We start from the raw sequence: 20623 nt of genomic DNA on the forward strand, positions 1-20623 counted from the left end.
CCAGTGGTCACGGAGGGACAGGAGCCAGACACCAGTGGGGGTGAGACTAGCACTACAGCTGCCAAGGAGCCCAGTGACACAGAGGTCACCAGCGCCTCAGAGGGGGACCGGAGTATGCAGGAGGAATCCCTGCCTGAGACACAAAGTACCACATCATCTGATGCTAGCGGTGATGCATCCATGCTGGCGGACACAGGGAATGGAGAATCTGCATCATCTACTACCATACAGCGGCCAGTGCCCACCCTCCCATCCACTTCCTCTGGTGCTTCCTGTGTCTGCGTCAGTAAGAGGGGACAAGTTACATTCACATCTGGCACCGCTGCCCCTGCACCTGTCCACCTGCTGCCCTCAGTGCTGAGTCTGTTGAGCTTCTGCGCCAGCTTTGTGTGGGCCAGACAGCCCTCCTCAGCGCCTTCAGTGACCATGACAAAAATTAGCCCAGGTGGTCTACATGGAGGGAATACACTTCGACGTGGGTTAGCTGCACCGTACTGTCCAGGTTTTGTCGTCCACAGTGACGTCTGCCCTTCAACAGGCACATACTCCCATTCCTGCTCCAGGGCCTTTGTCCACCCCCCAGGTAGTGGCCACATCTGATGATAGTGACCACGGTTCCCATGCGTCACAGTCACGATACAGCACAAGAAGCAACCACCAGAAACAACCCAAGCGGGCCCCCCCGCAGACTCCATCCCCACAGAAGAGCAAAGCCACCCCAGAATTAAAGACAAGAGCCCATCAGGGAAAAGCAAGTCCCAAAAAGCAAAGAAGCAGAGCACAGGCTCTTTACGCAAAGCAAGGCATGTAGTTTCTGTGCCCACCGAGGAGGTGTTGTATGGCAAGGGTACACCTAGGAAGGGCTCAGAGCCACATTCCCCCACCACATCAACTCCCATGCCAAGCCCAGTGAAGCAGGTGAAGGAGGGCACTGTAGGGGGTACCCCTGGCAAACAGGGGAAGGAGGGCACTGAAGGGGGTACACCTGGCAAACAGGGGAAGGAGGGCCAGAGGTGGAGCCAGACGAAGCGTCCCGCAGGATCCAGCACATCACCAGAGAGAGTGCCAGTGTCTGCACCTGATGCGGCTCTGTTGGTGTGTGTGCCTGTTGTGTCAACACCAGTTCCCATTAACCCCAGTACAGGGTAGCCATTCCGAATTCCCAAGACGTGGAAAGGCACCCCTCAAACCTCTCCCACCCACACAGTGTCTCAGGTCTGCATGACTCCACCTCTACATGCCACTAAACCACCTAGTCCAAGCAGCCCTCCGGCTTGCCAAGCCACTGATTGCCCTACCTCACCTGAGCCACTCTCTCCCCAAGCAGGAAGTCCTGATGTTCCCGACACACAGCCAGCTCCCAATCCGCCTGACAGCCAAGTGTGAGTGCTAGTCCCCCTCATGCACCTGTCTCTCTCACAGGTGAGCCGGTTCTGCCCATTGTTACCCCCTGACTGTGTTGCTTCCCATGGAATGGTACAGTCGCACACACTCCCTGTGAAGATTCTCATGTACTCCCTCTGCACTTTGCCATGCCCACTGCCCTTCCTGTTCTGCCCTCGCCTGTGCAGATTCTCATGGATATGCTCTGCACTTTGCTTTCCCACTGGGCTTCCTGTCCTGCCCTCACCTGTGCAGATTCTAATGGATATGCTCTGTACTTTGCCATGCCCACTGGGCTTCCTGTCCTGCTCTCACCTGTGTAGATTCTCATGGATATGCTCTTCACTTTGCCATGCCCACTGCCCTTCCTGTTCTGCCCTCGCCTGTGCAGATTCTCATGGATATGCTCTGCACTTTGCTTTCCCACTGGGCTTCCTGTCCTGCCCTCGCCTGTGCAGATTCTCATGGATATGCTCTGTACTTTGCCATGCCCACTGGGCTTTCTGTCCTGCTCTCACCTGTGTAGATTCTCATGGATATGCTCTTCACTTTGCCATGCCCACTGGGCTTCCTGTCCTGCCCTCGCCTGTGCAGATTCTCGTGGATATGCTCTGCACTTTGCCATGCCCACTGGCCTTCCTGTACTGCCCTTGCCTGTGCAGTCATGTACTCACTCTGCACTTTGTCATGCCCACTGGGCTTCCTGTCCTGTCCTCGCCTGTGCAGATTCTCATGGATATGCTCTGCACTTTGCCATGCCCACTGGACTTCCTGTCCTGCCCTTGCCTGTGCAGATTCTCATGGATATGTTCTGCACTTTGCCATGCCCACTGGGCTTCCTGTCATGCCCTTGACTGTGCAGATTCTCATGGATATGCTCTGCACTTTGCCATGCCCACTGGGCTACCTGTCCTGCCCTCGCCTGTGCAGATTCTCATGTACTCACTCTGCACTTTGCCATGCCCACTGGCCCTGCTGCTCTGCTGTGTTGAACTATTTCCTGTACAGCCTCTCATGTAATTGCTGTGCATTTTGCCCTGGACACTGGCCCTGTTGCTCTGCTGTATTGGACTATTCCCTGTGCAGCCTCTCATGTACTTGCTGTGCACCCTGAACTGGCCACTGGCCCTGTTGCTCTGCTGTGTTGGACTATTCCCTGTGCAGCCTCTCATGTACTTGCTGTGCACCCTGAACTGGCCACTGGCCCTGTTGCCCTGCTGTGTTAGACTATTCCCTGTGCAACCTCACATGTACTTGCTGTGCACCCTGAATTGGCCACTGGCCCTGTTGCTCTGCTGTGTTGGACTATTCCCTCTGCAACCTCTCATGCAATCACTCTGCACTTTGCCATGCCCACTGGGTTTCCTGTCCTGCCCTTGCCTGTGCAGCTTCTCGTGGATATTCTGTGCATTTTGTGCCTTGCTCTTCTCTACTGTTGGTGCCTATCTATGCAACATGTGAATAAAGATAGTTACTCCTGTTGTCTGTTTTGTCAGTGTCCTTACTGAATAAAGTTATTTTGGTGTGTGCATATGCTTGGCTGTGCCCCATGCTCTATGTGGCACTTCAACATTGCCAAGGTCTTTGCTCGCCTACTCTTTTTTCACAGGGGTGACAGGGACTTCAGTTCTTTCTTACACTGATACTTGTGGCATCTGTGGTGTCAATTTAATCGGTGTTGCAGTTCTCATTTTCCAGGTTTTCAATTGTTGGATACATTGTTCACATGTCAGTTTGGGGGACACTGCCATCACAGAGTGCGACTCTGTGCACAGGTTTGCATGCAGGCTGGGCAATGTCATCATGTATGTGTGTTATTCCTTCCTGTGTGCCCAACTGTGTGTATATATATATATATGGTCACCTTGTGATGGCCCGTCATCCTCGTCCCATGGCCTACATGAGATGTGTGCTCTTGGGTTGTCTAGAGGTGTGCAGTGTATTGGTATGTCTGCGCTGTTCTTTCTGACTCCTACTTGTTGTTTTAGTCACTTGTGAGTGTGCAGAGTGTGTGACTGGCACGTCAGTGTTGTGTTTGTTTGATCATTCATGTATCTTGATTCTGTTTGTGTAGACTGTGCAGACACTGCCATTGTGGTTGTGTTTCTCAGGCATAGCAGACACATGCTGCCTTTTATCCGCCTGTATGGCATGGTGTGTGTGGGGTAATGCCATTCCCTATGTATGCATCTGGTGCCTACTCTTTGTTGGCCTGGGCTCCCTCTGATTGTGTTGTGTGCATTCCTGCCATGTCCCCTGATGACGTGCAGTACACTTCACTTGGATGTCGGCTGTCCCCCTGCTTTGTGTGTGTGTATGTGCCTCCTCATCACTTCATTTGTGACATTGTGCTGTGTGGTGCATTTGTTTGGGCTGGGGCCATATACCACTCAGGTTCTTTCCCTACTTGTTCCTTTGTGGTGTTCTTGTGCTGTTTGTCAGTCATGGTTGCTCATCTGCTGTTCAGCTGTGTGTGCTGGTCAGTGCTATGTTCAATTTGATTCCACCATTGTATCCCAGATCTGTGCATCTGTTGTTGTTGTGTTGAATGTATGTGTGTTGGCTGTGCTGTTGGTTCACTTCCTAGGTGGGCTGTTGTGTTTGTGCTGTGTTGATTTGTGTTGTATGGGTTAGTGTTGTGTCACTCATGTCTGTGTGTGACCGGTATGCTTGATGTGCACACACTGCTTGTTGTGCGTACATTGCTTTGTGTTTGTGGCCTTGACATTGCCTGATGTGCATCCCCTGATGTCCTGCAGTGTTTGTTCAGTTTGTTTGGACTGTGCATCTGTAGTTGGTTTTATGTGGCTGTGTTGTTCTGTGATGGTGCACTTCTTGTGCGATTTGTGGTATGTTGTGTGTGCTTTTTTCCTGAGTGCTGAGGTTGTGCACTCCTGTTGTGTCTGTGCTCCCATTGCCTTGCCACAGTTTGGCTGAGAGGGTATGTCTGTTTTTGTTGTTGTTCTGTGTGTGTTTCATTTGTTTTATGTGTTTGTGTGATGTTTTTATGCAGACATTTGCCGTGGCATCCCTGTGTGTGATGTTTGTGGCTACACCCAGGGTGTGTGTTTGTGTGTGTATGGACTGGCAAGTATTGGCAGCCTTCAGTGTGTGTGGCACTGGTGTCGTGTGCTGCTGTTGTGAGGGGTGTGTGTGTACATTCCTCCTGGTGTTTGTCAGTAATGGAGTATGTATATGGGCCCTGTGTGTTGTGCTGCTGGTGTACTCCTGTGAGGTGGTTGTATGCATGTGTGGCTGTTACAAGTTTGACTTCCAGGCCTTCCTTTCTTCCTTGTGCCTTTACCTGGTATGCCTTGCTGTCTCCCTGTGTTGTTGCTGTGTGGTGCCTGTGGTTTGACTTCACTGACTGTACCAGCCATATGTGGTTTGATGGTCTGAGGGGGGGTGTTCTGTGTTCCTTGTCTTGCATGTGATGGTCACATGCTTGTAGTGTGTCTCCATGGCCTTCCATTTGTGTACATCTGACTTTGGCTTGCTGATTTGTTGTGCTAAATTGCTGTTGGCATTTTGGGGGTCTGTGTGTCAGTGTGTGGTATGTATGTGTGACTGTGCAGGCTGTGTGTCCATGTGTCCATGTGTCCATGTGTATGTTTGTTCCTTGTACTCATGTTTGTTTCATGTGTGGTGGTGCTGTGGTGTGTATGTTCCCCTGGCACTCTGCTGTGTGTTGTATGTTCCTGTGCAGCCACTCCTACAGTGTCTGTCTCCCTGGTTGTTTGTTGTGTGGTGCAGGTTGTGGATCCAGCTGGCTTGTTGTTGTGCACAGAATGGGCACTTGGCCTGTGCCTTCATGGGGTGTGCTGATTTGTGGTGGGAGGAGGTGTGTCCCTGGTCTTAGTGCCCTGCCCATGGCCATGGACTGGCACTAGATTCTGCCTTGTGCGCATGCCTTCCCTTGTATTCTCTGCTGCGGTGATGTGACCAGGACATTGGTGCATAATCGCGGAAGATGTGTGTCCAGGATGCCGAGGGTTGACTTGGTGGCAGGTGGGTCATGTGTGGGTGCCCTTGTGGATGTGTTACTGCCCCAGCAGGGTGTCTGTTGAGGATTTGGACCCTGTGTCAGCCTGTGTGTTGTGTGTTGCATTTGTGTAGTTACGTAATAATGTCACACAGGTGAACAACACCACTGACCCATTGTCCATATCTGCCCACAGGAGAGTCATCACGCAGTACAGTGCAGGAAAGGGAGGAGAGGGCACTGTCAACGGAGATGACGGAGAAAACACCCGACAGATCAGGACCAAGCACTGTTCTTGGAAAAACATCCACAGCGCAGGCAGCCATTACACTGGAGGAAACCACCACAGCACAGCCACTGTCACCTATGCTGTTTGGGTCACCAAATTTAGAAGCACCTGCACTTTCCCCAACACCAACCTCAGAGTCATCTGTGCTGGGAAGGCCAAGGAGGCATGATGTGCCCCCTCTCAGGATCCTCGAAACATCAGATGAGAAAGATGTGGAGGTTCTCCTACCAACTAATCCACCTCTGGCTGACAACGCTGGGCAGCAGAGTTCATCTGGAGCAGTACGTGCTGGTGTCCGAGGCCATAAGGGACGGGAGAGAGACGAAGGCCAGGGGTCTTCTGTGGTCTTGAGGCCACCATGGTGAAGGTCCAGCCCTGCAGGCAAAGGGCATTTTAGCGGTGCATAGACAGGGGCGCATATTAAACAGCAGGATGTCCAACATTGACAGGGGAATTGGCTCCATTACAGAAAGCATGCACTCCATGGCAGAGGGCATGAGGGAAAGGACACAGGTTATAAGTGCCCTCTGTGACAAACTAGAGAGTGACCACTCTGAGAGGCGCAGGGATCGTCAGTGCTTGTGCCAACAAACCAAAGCCATGAACCGGCTTGCCACTGCAACCTACCTGCTGTGCCGGCGCTCTGTCGCCATGCAGGATGACATTGTGCACTGCTGCACCGATTTGTTGAGGGGGATGGGGAGAGTCCCCTCTGCCATGGAGGTTTTGCTGACACACCAGGCAGCCACTGCTGGAGACACAGGTGGCGGGGATACAGAAGACTCCACCAGCAGGAGTGGCTCTAGCACTTCTGTTCCTGATGTTCGTAGGAGCCGCAGGCACCAACCTGCTGACCCAGGCACCATTGCACATGTTGTCACCCATCCCCGTACATCCCGCACTGTAGTGCATGGGCGCAAACATTGACGATGCCCTCAACCCCCAGGACAGGTCACGGTGAGGCCAACTGTGGCCACCCAGTATGGAATACAGACATTGTAGTACCATGGTGTGGTACCAGTAAAGTGCTGTAGTGACTATTAAACTAAGTACTTCAATTACTAAGCATGCCTGTGTCTCCTTACTTACTTAGAAATAGCTGTGTGTGATTTCTGCCTGTCTCAGTCTACCATCTGTTGCTGGCGCTGCTTCTGCTGCATAGGGCTCTGCCTGTTCTGTTCCATCATCAATGTCCTCATGATGTGTGATCTTTACCTCTGTGCCTTCCTTGGTGGCAAGATTGTGCAGCATGGCACAGGTCACTATTATTTTGCAGCAGATGATTGGATTATACTGCCGTGCACCTCCACTCTTATGGAGGCAGCGGAACCTGCTTTTTAGTAGTCCAAATGTGCGTTCAACAACGCTGCGTGTTGCTCTGTGTGCCACATTGTAATGCCTCTCACTCCTGGTAGATGGATTCATGTATGGGGTGAGAACAAAGGAGTGCAGAGCATAAGCACTATCACCTAGGTGGAAAAGAGAGTGCCATTAGTTACATTATCATGATTGATTCATGTGCATTGACTATCAGGGTGTGTCATAGTTATTTACCTAGTAGGTATCCATCCCCAAAATCACCAGCAACAAGGCGTGTGTATATCCCATTGTTCTGGAAGATGTATGAGTCATGGGTACTCCCTGGGAATTAGGCCACAATGTCTGTTATAATGTTGCCAGCGTTACATATCACCTGCACATTGATTGAGTGCATTGACATCCGGTTCCTGTAAATGTGTTCTGTGGCAGCAGGTGGGCAGAGTGGGATGTGGGTGCCATCTATACAGCCTATGACGTGAGGAAAGTGTGCCAGTTGATAGAAATTTGTTTTGGTTTTCCCAAGTTCCGCAGGTGTGTCAGGGAACCTCATATAATGATACATTCTCTGCATCATGGCCTCAAGGAACTTCCTGAAGAAACGGGACAGGCAGCTCTGGGACGCACCACCTACTGCAGCAATGACACTCTGGTAACAACCAGAGGCAAGCAGGTGTAGGCTACACAGTACCTGTATATGGGGTGGGATGGCGTACGCCCTTGGTGTTGGGTGATCCAGGAGTGGGTGAAGGTCCCTGATCAAGTCCAGGATGGTTTGGGGGTGTAGCCTGTACCTTTGCAGTATCTCTGGCTCAGTAAGTTGGAAGAGCGTTATCCTCTGCCTGTAGACTTGCTCCTCCCTTCTCCATACCCTCTCTCCTGCTGCCTGTAGCCGTAGCCGCCTTGCTATGACGTAGAATGCCGCCATTCTGGAAGCACTGTTGCATTTTGGGTCCTTATTTTATAGCCTGCACCTGGTTACCACCTGCTTTCAATCCATGGTATTTACCGACTCTTAAATACTGAATTTCATGAAATTCTGTATTTTTTAGGTTTCCTACATCTCGGTAGTCATTTTTTACCATTTCTTATTTACCGATGCGGTAATTAAGAATTCGGTAAATAAGGATTCGGACAATACCGAATCGGCAGAATACCGACTCTTATTTACCGATTCGGTACTATTTGGACTCCTACATTTCATCTTCAAATACCGGTCGGTAACAGCCGAAATTACCGAATTTTGGACGTTACCGACTGGTATTTGGCTACCTACATCTGGCCCCAAGTCTATTTGTAACAGTAAGGAAACAATCAACTTTTGCGGTCTATCATTGTGTTCAAAGACAGACTTGTAAAAAAAGAATCCACATGGATTTACGCTTTACTGGTGGACCATAGGCTAAGAGTATTTGACGGAGTCTCATTGCTTCATTCCTCCAAACTTCGCTTTTCTTGGTCCCCCATCTTTTCAGAAATGTTCCCCTTTTCTGGGTTCTCACAATAAATAATTTCCATTTTCAGCACTGCCCAATGTTCAGCTTGCTTAGTGGGCTCACATCATGTAAGAATTGGCATCATGAACCACGCACTTTAAAACCTTGAGTGAGGCTGCTGGGTAGTTGTGTTGTTTCTCGTTCCTCTGACTTTGATGGGAGATATTGGTCTCCAAGCAGAGCTTAATTTGACACAATGGGTGCCGGTGGTGGCCACAGGCACTCATTTTTGGGGACCGGCACTTATTTTTACTCATAAGACATTTCCCCAGAGCAAGAGAGGGAAAAACAAACAAAGGAAAAAGAAGGGGGAAGTTAAAGACAGAAAAACTGTCATAAAGGGAGAAAGGCGGATTTTTCATGTGTGACATAAATGCAGTGGCGGCTGGAATCTACAGGGAAGGAAGAAGGATGCGCGCGCAAAAATTAAATTAAAAATGAAAACACTTACCAAACACAACGTCCTTCGCTCCGGATCTCTTCTTTAGCTGATGCCCACAGGAACAGGATGCTGCAACTCCCTTCACCAATCCTAGCGCTGCTCTCACCAGCATGAGGTATATACAAAGAGGGGTCCCAGTACGTGGTATCAAAATCACACAAGAACAATGAAAATAAAGAGTAAGAGGAAAACAAATGAACACACTGTTATTTAATCACAACGTGTTATTAAACTGCATATATCATTTTTTTAAATGATATATGCAGTTTAATAATATGTTGTGATTAAATAACAGTGTGTTCATTTGTTTTCCTCTTACTCTTTATTTTCATTGTATGTAGTAATTGTTCTTGTGTGATTTTGATACCACGTACTGGGACCCCTCTTTCTATTTACCATTTAGCACCCAGGTCCCAGTGACTTTATTGGGTAAACCCCCCTTTTGTGTAACTCACCAGCATGAGAGCAGTGCTAGGATTGGTGGTAACTGCCTCACTCGGTGGTCCACAGCACTCTGGAGGCTTTGGCTTTTTCTACCCAGCAGGGTTAGAGATGTTTAAAGTGCGCTTGTGTGGTTGACTGTCTAAAGACGGCATGCCAAAAAGAAATTCACATTTTAAAAAGTGCATTAGGCAGCCCACCCTCATCCCTACCGCTGTCACTCAGTAGCGGCCCAACCCCCATCCTGTTGCTCAGCTTGGGACGGGGGATGAAAAATAAAATGGTAATAAATTACAATTTTATTTTTCATCTCTGGGGCTTTGGGGAGAATTTAAGTGGGGTGACGCTCCTCCGCTCAAGCGGAGGAGCCACTCCTGGATAAAGGGGAAGGTGCTGTCTGGTATTAGATTAAAGAGGCCTGAGGTAGATTGAAGAGTACACAGCCTTGGTATTCAGGACGTTGACATTTATTAGCGCCATCTGTGGGTCTCTGAGCACAGCTTAGGGCATTAGCACAAAATAAGCACTGTCTCCAAGAAGTATGTCTGATAGAGCTGTGAGGTGGGGAAGCAAATGGAGCAAAAGTAAATAGAAAGAGGAATAGGAATATGAATAGGGGGGAGGAAGCCACCTTGGGATGGATGGATAGATGGTTAGATAAAGAAGGATAGATGGAGAGAAAGAAGGGTGGATGGATGGAGAGAGAGAGGAAGAATGAAAAATGAAAAGAAGAAGAGAAGGACGAAAAGCAGGAATAAATAAGGAAAGAAGAAATGGAAAAGAAGAGAAATCGAGAGCAGGAAGGAAAAAAGAGGGAAAGGAAGACAGAATAATGGAGAAGAAAGAAAGATGGAAAATTAAAGAAAGTGGGAGAGAAAGATGGAAAGAAGGGAGGAAAAAGGATGAAGAGAAACAAAGAATGAAGAAAACAAAGGAAGAAATAGAGAAGAATAAGTAAGTAATATTTTTCAAAAGCACATGAATGCCAAGGCGGCCTAGCGCTAATGATGCCATCACCGACCGAGAAAGAGAGAGACATACTTAAACACTGCAAACAAAGAGCCAGGTCTTCAAGGATTTTCTAAAATCCAGCCTGCTTGTTTGATAACTCAATGAGAAAGGCATGGAATTCCACAGCTTGCATGCCATATGGAAGAATGAAGTATGGCATGAAAATAAGGTGGAAACAGGGAAACCTAGATGAAAGAAAGGAGATAAGAAAGGAAGAAAGTTAGAATTTCCTTCAGGGGAGCAGACCGACTTCTGTCCTTCCACCCCAGAACAAGTGCCAGGCTTGGTTAGCCTCTTGTGCTCACTCAGTGCCATTCGCGATATGTTTTGCGGGGGCAGGATACATTTTATTTCCCTGGCTACTCTCTTGAATGTATGACACCTTCAGCCACCCCTTCTTTTTAACCAACAGCACTTTGTGCACTGTGACTTGAAGTCTAAATGGGTAAAATAAACCTACATATTAAAGGTTGCAAATTAGTGTGGCTGAATGCATCACACGGTGATTAACTAGCGGTGATGGTTGCAGGTGGTGTGCACAAGCACTCATTTTTAGGGACCAGGATTTAGTTTTAAGCATCAGACTTTACCCCAGAATAGGAAACAGAGAAGCAGAAAATTGAGAAAGGAGGACGAAGGGTAAACAGTGACAAAGGGAGAAAGTATGGATTAAAAAGAACCTGCAATAGTGAGATAATGTGGCACAAAGGGTGGGTGTTGGCATAAAGAGCCATGAGATGTAATCAAGACCAGGTAGCCTAGGTACACGACAATCAATTTGGTGGATACCAGAATTCTGCACTTATTGGGAATTAAAAGAAGAGTCAGTGATCATGCATCCTATATGTAGCCTACATTGTCCTTATAAATGGCTATTAAATCAAACACAAGAGAAGATTTTCAACAGCGCACATCTTGAACTCACATTTTTTAAAGTGATCTCATGCGTTATAATGAACAAATAGAAAGCTAGGTCAAATGAAGTATCTGCCTTGATTCACACAATTTAGTCAAGCAGGGAAGCTGTGATTGAACCCAGATTTTCAAGATTTCTTCAATTCAGCACCTAAATGGTTATCCCTTTCCAGACCTGCCAACTCAGATGGTGCCACTGTGTGTCACACAATATCTGCTCCTCTCATAGGGTCACTAGCTGAGGAGCCGATATCACAGGGTGGGCAAACAATTAGCTGGAGAACCCTGCAGAGAGCAGGTTTCCAGCTAATTGTTTAGAGGTTTAGCTCAGCTGATGTCCTTTACAAGGCGTGCTCCTCAGGACATCTTTGACAGCCTCAAAAGCTTCGCCCGCCCCGTGGGAGGGTGGGGGCTTGTCATGGGAGAGGGGGCTGTGGATTTAGAAGTGCCTCAGGCTGTGCTCGGCACATGCCCTGACCCTTTGAGGCCAAGCCCTCTCCTCGCAGGATAAAACAATTCACAAGTTGGCAGGTCTGTATTCTGATATCAATGGTTAGTTTGTTGTTGTCTTCTTGGAGGAAGCGTTATTAAAGCTGTGGACAACAGACAGAATCTGCATTTTATTTTTGGCAGTTTTACATAGCACAAACCTATTCAAAGTAAGAAGAGAGTTGAGAGTTTAACAGACACATATTACATTCCAGCTTTCTTTAATTTTAGCAGATAGAGATTTTCCAGAACTCACAGGATGCTGAGCCGAACCCAGGATTCTGACGAGGCTCCTCGTGTTGGTTGGTTGGCACTGGCAGCAATATATCACTCCCAGGCCTCATGGCCTCCCATAAACGCTCTGCTCGTTTTGGGCTGGAGGTTCCAAGAGACTTCTCGGCTGAGCTAGAGAGGGTCTTCTCGCTCGAGCTTTCAGAGGTTCGCCCACCTCTATTTCTAACTCATACATTGATGACTGAGTAAGTCAGAGCTCGAGCCGAACCACGCCCTCCTTGTCAGCTAGGGAGAAAATAAAAGCGTATGTTATTCGACTTGGTTGCACACTGGATGCCATCAGAAGCGGCTTCGGAGCATAAAATGAAAATGGAAAACACATTCCGACAGGGTGAGGAAGAAAGGCAACAGCAGAGGCGCCGTTCCGGGACCTCTGTCGCAGCGTCCCTCTGTAATTGCCTCTGATCTTTAATTTGCCCGCGGCAGGAAGCGCGCGCTACGTGAGTCGGCGGCGCGAGCTGGTGGCCTCTGCCTCTCGTCTCTTGCCCGCCGTTCCCAGGTGTTTATTTCATGATAAGAGTAAGAGTTCCAGGAGGCGGACTGTGGGTGCGAGTGTGGGCGGCAGCGCGTGGCGAACTCCGCTGTAATTATCCGGCCTGATTGGAAGTCAATGAGTGCGCCCTTGACGTGTGATCACTGAATAATCACAGGTGAGGAGGTAGTCGGCAACCCCCCTTTTCTTAACAGCCTCCCATCCTAGACACTGCAGCTTCGTGCAGCTTTTTTTTCTTTTCTGTATTCGATTTTTCGTTTTCATTAAGGTTCCGCTCAATTCACACTTGTTTGCTGATCCTTATAACATTTACTTGATTCGTGCTCTGTGCAACTTTTTTCAGGGATTTAATTCCCCCTTTCGGAGCAGCTTTCTATTGTGCCAGACAATCGTGAGACCAGGTCTATACTTTCTGTCCTGCAGCGCGTCGATACTGTCCTACAATTATGATCTAGATTTAGGCCTGCATTTTATCTAATCAAAATCCCAGCTTGGGTTCTTTTTATTGTACTGGTTGTTTTTTGACAATAGTGCTGCCCTATGTGAAATGCTCCATTAGCTATTTTTAGGGCTAGAAACACCAGGGTCGGGCTGGGGCAAACAATAGGCCCGGGTACCAAAATCAAATATCCCCCATTGGTGTAGCATCTAGCTAAAATATGGTAATATCAGGAAAACCCACAGTAAAAAAACAAGCATTGGCATAGCCAATAGGTCTCGCTTTTGGGACCTTATAAGTATTTAGTTATGCAGCACAATATCCTTGGTGCAGCAACATCAACTGTTGCATGGCTAAACACTTATAAGGTCCCAAAGGCGAGACCTATTGGCTATGCCAATGCTTGTTTTAATTTATTATGGACACAGTCCGCTTGCTTCCTGCTAGGGGATGGAGTGAAAAGTGCATCTGACCGCTGAGTTTACAGGGAGGACAAACACATGCACGCTGAAGTCGTCTGACCGGCTGAGTCTTGCAACCAGGCGAGTAACACATTTTAATATTTAAAGACAGCTCATGCATTTGTTGTTGTCAAGGAGGAGCAATGCTTCGGCTCTAATGACAATATACTGTTTGATGCAACTGTGTGCTCCTGGGCAGAGCGTGCGCACACTGTACCGCGAAAGTGAAGACGAATGTGGCCCATTTTAACTTGTTAGTTGAAAAAAGTCTCCTAACAATTGCACATTTGGTAGCAGAGTGCAAAGGAGACATTTTATGTTGCCAAAATCTCGTTTTGCTTCCTTTAGAATTCACTGCTTACTGTCTCGCAGGTTTCACGTTACAATCATTTTACAGAAGGAAGAATGGGCCTCTAACCATAAGGCTTTTTAATGATTTTTTAACCACCTACGTGGCTTAAACCCTCGTATGTTTACATATATCTTCTGCGCATGAAAGCAGATCATGGCAGGAGCCATGCACACTGATCGGCAGAATGTAATGGCAAGTTCTAGGTCAGTATAGTGGCCTGAGCGCTTTTATTATTGATCTATTATTCAGACTTGTGTAGCATTCCTGCATCACTAAGTATTAGGGCCCCTTACATGCAATTCATATTCATAACACTGCATTAAATGTATACTAAAACCTCCAACTACATGAAAGAGTCTAGAATAGAATGCAGGTATCAATGAGCTTCGGAGGAGCCTCGCATAATCGAAGCAACGTTTTGTACACCGTTAACTGCCTGGGGAGAACATTTAGTTCAATAAAAATCAGAAGGGATGAGTTTTTAAGCGTTTTTCATTCTTAAATTGATGTTGAGACACGGGGTTGCTATTCGTAGATTTAGCTCAGAGATGTTTGACAATCACAGTAATGTTTTGCCCTTTTAGGTGCTCATCAGTGCGAGGCACTGGGCATGCTGTGTACGTTTTCATAATGGGAGTATTATTTCTGATGTCGATACGGAGTGAGGCGCTTGGTTTGAGATAAAGAGGCTTTCATGCTAGTCTCAGGTAACATTTCACTTGTTCAGCTTAAGTTTGACTTAGACTTCGATTTCAGTGGAAATAAAAAAAACATCTTACTGGCGCCTTCAGATAACCATTTCCTGCGAAGAAATCAATCCTGTTTGGAACAGTAGGATTACCTCTTTAAGGGGGCAAGGGCAAGGGAATGAGGAGAAAGGGAGTTAAATGAGTCCAAAAGGGCCCAGCAGTGAAGGGGAGTACGCTGTTGAAAACCTGGAGACTGTGAGGCATTGATGTATTTGAGAATGGGCAGACTGCACAGACCTGGAGAATACAAAAGAGGGAAATGACTGTCTTAGAATGAGTGAAGTCAGTGTGCATCCAGGGTAATTTATTGAATGAATAATGACACTTTACACACATGTCACATTGACGTGTTCTAATCTAGGACCCTGATCAATACTGTGACCTTATGCCCCTATACGGCTATAATCCATTCATACCCCTATAATGGCATAAACGATCAAGAGCGATATTTCAGAAACTCGCCTCTGGCCTAACACAATCAGAGCCACATTTCAGAATCTCTTCCTCTGCAGCTCATTACAGCAGATGACACAGCAGAAGCCACTATCTTAGATTCCTAGATTACACTCCGAGTTCTTCAACAAGATAAAACTCAGCAACCTGGGAAAGCCCCGCTTGCTATTTTTTGATTAGTAATAGAACTCTAATGAGCACTGAGAGACAATCACTTCCTAGTGACATCTTTATTGACGTCTTATGTCCAAAAACTTACGTCAAACAAGGCACCTTTCAGGTATAAATATTACCAACGTTGCCTTAAGCAAACGCTGCCGCGACGACATCGATGATAGCGATGGTGTGGTGAATACAGGAGCAGAACAGCTGTCCCTTGCAGAGCCCAGCAGATACAAGCTGCCCACGGACGCTGCCCCTCCTCCTCCTTGACGCGCTGAGAGAGACGCTGTCTTTTCTCCTGCCGAGAAAATCTAGCTCCGGCGTTTCCAGCCTACTCTTGCGAGTGACTGGGATATCGAGTCCTGGAAGGAGAATCAAGACCTCCAACATTCTACTCCAGAGGTATGGTGTTGACTAAACCCTTGGAGAGAATTCTTGAAGCAAACCTTGGCAAAACCAACTTAACTAAAACTGCTACTTACTTACTCCCTCCCAAGTATTAGGCTTAGGTCAGGTACACTGGGGTAGGCGTAGTTAGAAGCACCAGTTGAGTACGTTAGTCAAATGTATATATGAATGTATATATTTTATTCATTTTAACCATTGTATGGCTAAGAAACCATATCAATGCTTTTACAGTACTATTTCGCAATCCTCATTTTACTGTACGCACTTTTTATAATAACAAGTCTTGCAATTGTGGCAATTCATTTCTCTTGCATGAGAAGAAAGACTGTTCAATAAATAATACGTTTTTATTGAAAACGCCCATCTCTCTATTCTCTGCATCTTGGTGAAAGTAATCTGCACAACTGACTGAGTAAAATAACTGTCTATTGTTTCACACGACTCTAGAGATTAACTCTTATTCTAAGGAGCAAAGTTGTCATGTTTATGCGGTTGTAGGAAAACTGAATCCCTTCTTGTCTGTACCAGGGAAGCCGATCACTTCCTATTCAGTCAAGAAAGTTTCCAGTGACCTCAGAGCTAGTTGGTACAAACCCAATTAAGTTTAGCATAGTCAGTAGAGACCTGGAAGACTGCACTTCTACGTCAGTACTACTGTTTATGTTATTCCAATGCGCAGGGCCTATAGGGAAAATAGGAACTACACTACAACATGGTGAGGTGGTAAGCGCGTCTTGTCCCAGACAAAGGTAAACAACACCCCGAGTGTGGAAGGGTAAATAAAGCTGGAGACCCCGGACCACGTGCCAAGAGTAGACAAGGGGGCGGGCAGCATGCCGGGATTTCAAGCGTAACCATGAGAGAACCTGTCCCGAGCATGAAAGGGGAAAGCTGGAAACCTATGACTGGCTACGGGCACCAGACCAGAAGTGAGAGCCCTGGGTAAAGCCAGAGGCTCAAACTCGCCCGAACACCCCCAAGAACAGGAAGGAGGAAGGGCAGCCTGGATGTGTCTGAGCAATGCAACTTAAAACAATGGGCATTTGAAAGCACTGGTGAGGAAGATTACAGGTGGAGTCCTTGTGGGATCTGTGCATGAAGGGAAGGGAGGAAGAAGCAGGGCTGGATGCGCCTAACGGCAGGGCTCAAGTCCTGTGCATCAGCTGTGCAGTTTTACGGAGTCAGCGAGCAAAGCACGCTTTCCAGTCCGTGCGTCCAATGCTTGTGGCAGTTATCTGTGGTTGGGGAGGGGCAAGCAAGCCAGAGAGGCAGAGCGAGGCGTACGCGCTTGGGAGAGCAAGAGGAAAGCCAGATGGCGCCTCTGCTCATGCCTGTGTGCGTAACTGCATGCAGTATGCCACACAAAAAGCTGTGGTAGGCTTTTTGAAGCCCACTCTCTAAATGTCTCGCCAGTGCAGCACATGAGCTGGCTCACGTGAGACCTAAAATTGGCCTCCTGACCATAAAACCAACTCACAACTGATAAAAAAACAACCCACACACTGTTTTGTCAGACCAACCCATTGGGAACTACCTTGTTGCCCTGTAGGCCAGCCCAACCCTGGTTAGAACTGAGTTATGGGGATGCCCTAGTCTTGTTCTGGAATGTACTTTTACAAACCAATTTAATGAACCTATTACCTACAGGTAAACTTGGTTAGCCTGAGTCAAGTAAGCCTTTTACCAGTCATTACTTTCCCATCCTCTTTCTCATCCTATTCCTTACGGTATGATGTTTACCTCGTGCTCCTCCACTTCTCACAATTTCCCAAGCTCTTTTCCAGGGCATTAAGTGGGCTGGGTTCCTCCAGGTCTCAGAGTAATTAATAGCAGTCATTGAAACTGTTCCCTATTGGGCTCTATATTCATGTCTTTAACTTCAATGGCAAAAACAAACAACATTAAGGTAATCCAGGTCAGCGATTTCTTTCTTTTTTATAGTTTACATTTTATTTAGTCTTGTGTTCTCTTAGAGTGTTAGCTATTGTCGGAATATTGTGATTCTATACTTTTTTCATGTAGCACATTACTTTTTTATAGTGCATACTTTGAAATGAGTTGCCTGTAGGTATTTATAATAGGCCATGAGTGAGAGCGCTGGAGTTGAGGCTGAAGGTAATGTGAGTTTCTTACAGTGCATTCAGTGGGCCAAACAGGTGTTCAGAATACATGGTCATCCAATCCTTGGCCTCTTTGCCAAGTATACAAAGGTCACCTATTCCAGTTGCAATAGTCATTCTGCGCAAATGTGTGAGAAGGAAGTACATACTTGTCAAATTATTAACAAGACAAACGTGAATGGAAATGCGGTGCTTCCAAATGAGTGGGTGTGTTGTGTGTTTGGGGTGTGGTGAAGTGAAGGGGATGCGAAAATGTACATTCAGGAAAGAGCGAAAAGAGGGAGCTGAAGAGGAAATATATGAGGTTTAAGATAACCAGATAACAAGATGTGGGGAGAAAAAGGGCTTATAATGTCTGACATACAGTGAGCACAACAGGAATGACTGAGACACTCTAAAAAGCACTACCCTTCCACAGGCATCAGTAATATTTTAGTCACCGGTCTCATAATTTCAAAATTGAAATATTTTGTAATATTCATTATTTACAACAAAAACTTTATTACTCATTTATCTTAAACAGCTAACAACCAGTTGCAAAGCCAGACAATAGTCCTGGCTGGTTTTAGGTGTCTTTCAGTCGCAAAACTCTGAGAGGAACCAAAATACTGTCTGGGTGGCACACTATGGGAATCACAGAAATATAGTCTAAGTGTTTAAGCCATGCACTCAATTACATAGACCACGGCCCTTTTAGAAACACCCACTTTTTTCATTCCACTGAAAGGCCTGCTTTTTAGGTCAAGCCTAGAGGCAGCGTGCATGCGCTGCTCTGCGAGGCATGCTCTATTCCATCTGTGAAGATGGAACACCGCCACCACTTTTCATAGGTTGCTTGGTATGCCTTTACTTATTGAATAGTTTTCGTTGGTGTATACTACACATTTGTCCCACTTTGTGGGTGTTTCGTTCTCCTCCCTGGTGACTGACCCTGCTACCTGGATACTTTCGATATGGGCCATATGTTTTCTTGAACTGCACTACTTTTTCTTACCACCCTCTGCTCGCTGCTGGCTGGGTGTGGAGACTCTCATTGCAGACTCAAAAAATGTACTTGGTGGGAGAATCAAAGCCAGTAAAGAAAAACATAGCTTTTGTGTGCCGCATTCAGACCGCAAACAGTGGAACAGAATGGACTTGCAAGTTACTCTCGACATTGCCGCTACGTGCGGACATCTTCGAACGACACTCCCAGAGCAAGCAGCTTGCTATGGTTAGCTCCGTCCATTTGCAGCCATCTTAGAATGACTTTTCTCTTACTCCAAGCTCCACTACGACTGGCAGCCATATTTGAACAGAACTGTCACATTAGACGTATTAGCTTTAAAGACACATTTGTGTTCGAGAACGAATATGGAGTTAACACACAGCGAAGGTCGTTCACCACAAACGTGGAGATGGGTTAACATCATAAATGTGGAGATGGTAAACATCCTGTGTGAACCAGAAATATACCCATCTTTCACTTACTGGTGGCCAGTTAACGTGATGAGATAATTAAAGGGGTAGTGTTTACATTTCACCCTGCAAACATGGACGAACACTAGAACAAAGAACACCCAACACCCTCTCTTGTTCTACCTTGACTACGAATGTAGCTCACATATGGATGGGAATTCCTCCTGTGCACTGCAACATTCATGTAACGTTTGAGCCAAAACATTGCTAGACAAGTCAGTAGTGATATTGTTTATTATTTTACACTAACGTTGTATTGCTGCTTGCTCTTTATTTATTTCGGTTTTTGCCTTTCACACTGATCTAATAGAATTTTTGTTTTATGCAAATTCTTTTGTAAAGTGCTTTAACACCTTCGAGGACATTTAGGCTCTGATTTTAAGTGTTCCAGATAATTTGGATCTTTGCCAGAGTTTGTGTAGGGCAGTTTGCTACTAGTGCGACCAATAGCACTGAATGTGGAAACATCTTTCTTTGTGGCAACCCAGTGCTTTGCTGACGGAATCATTTTGAATGCCACTTACTCCGCTGAGTATAGTATTACATTTCTGAAAAGAAGAAATGGCACTGTGCCACAATATTAAAATAAGGATTGGCATCGTTAATAGGTCTTGCCTATGCAAAAGCAATTGACCTTGCCAATGTCTTTTAGCCATGTTGAACAGTAGCATAGCTGTGCAGTGCAGCACGACTAAAAGTAAAATTAGAAAAAGAAAGCGCTATGAGGTAGACAGCACTTTTTTTCTAACTTTAATTTTATCCATGCTGCACAGGCATACTGCTTTAAGCACGGGTAAAAGACATTGGCAAACAAAATAACTTTCCTATTGGCCAGACCTATTGGCTTTGTCAATGCTTGTTCTACTTCTATTAGGTTTACCCTAGACCATACTCCTATAGGCTCTGTAGTAAGTCCAACTACACTGGAAGTAGGTTCAAGTAGATTTATTCATATGAAGTACAGCTTAACAACCACAGGTAGCAGGAGAAGTCCTCACAGCATAAGCCATACAGTAACAGTAATAAATCAAGAGAAAACATTCTAAGTTACTAAGACAATTCTAAATGACATAGATAGATTCCAGATGACATCAAGTCATGGAATACCACACACCTCCCCCCTTTAAAAAAAAATAAAAGAAAATAACAAACAAAAAAAAAAAATAACAAAACCCCAAGAGAAACAAGGTAATACAAAAAAAAAAGTTAAGTTCTAATGTAATCTTTAAACTTTGAAGGAGCACATTTCACGCGCTCACTGCGTCTTAAAGGAATTTCTTCACACTCTATATTTGATTGGTTGTCAATTTCGACACAAGGATCAGGTCGAACATTAGGATTAATCACAACATCAGAATTATTTACAACCTCATTTTCTAAATTGTCATAAGCCTCATGCATACCAGAAAAACCATTTGGATTATGGTCTGAAATAAATTTTTCTGGAAAAGTAGTTTTTTGGGTGGAAG

This window comes from Lissotriton vulgaris, chromosome 7 (assembly GCF_964263255.1).
Source record: "Lissotriton vulgaris chromosome 7, aLisVul1.2, whole genome shotgun sequence".
Taxonomy (NCBI): domain Eukaryota; kingdom Metazoa; phylum Chordata; class Amphibia; order Caudata; family Salamandridae; genus Lissotriton; species Lissotriton vulgaris.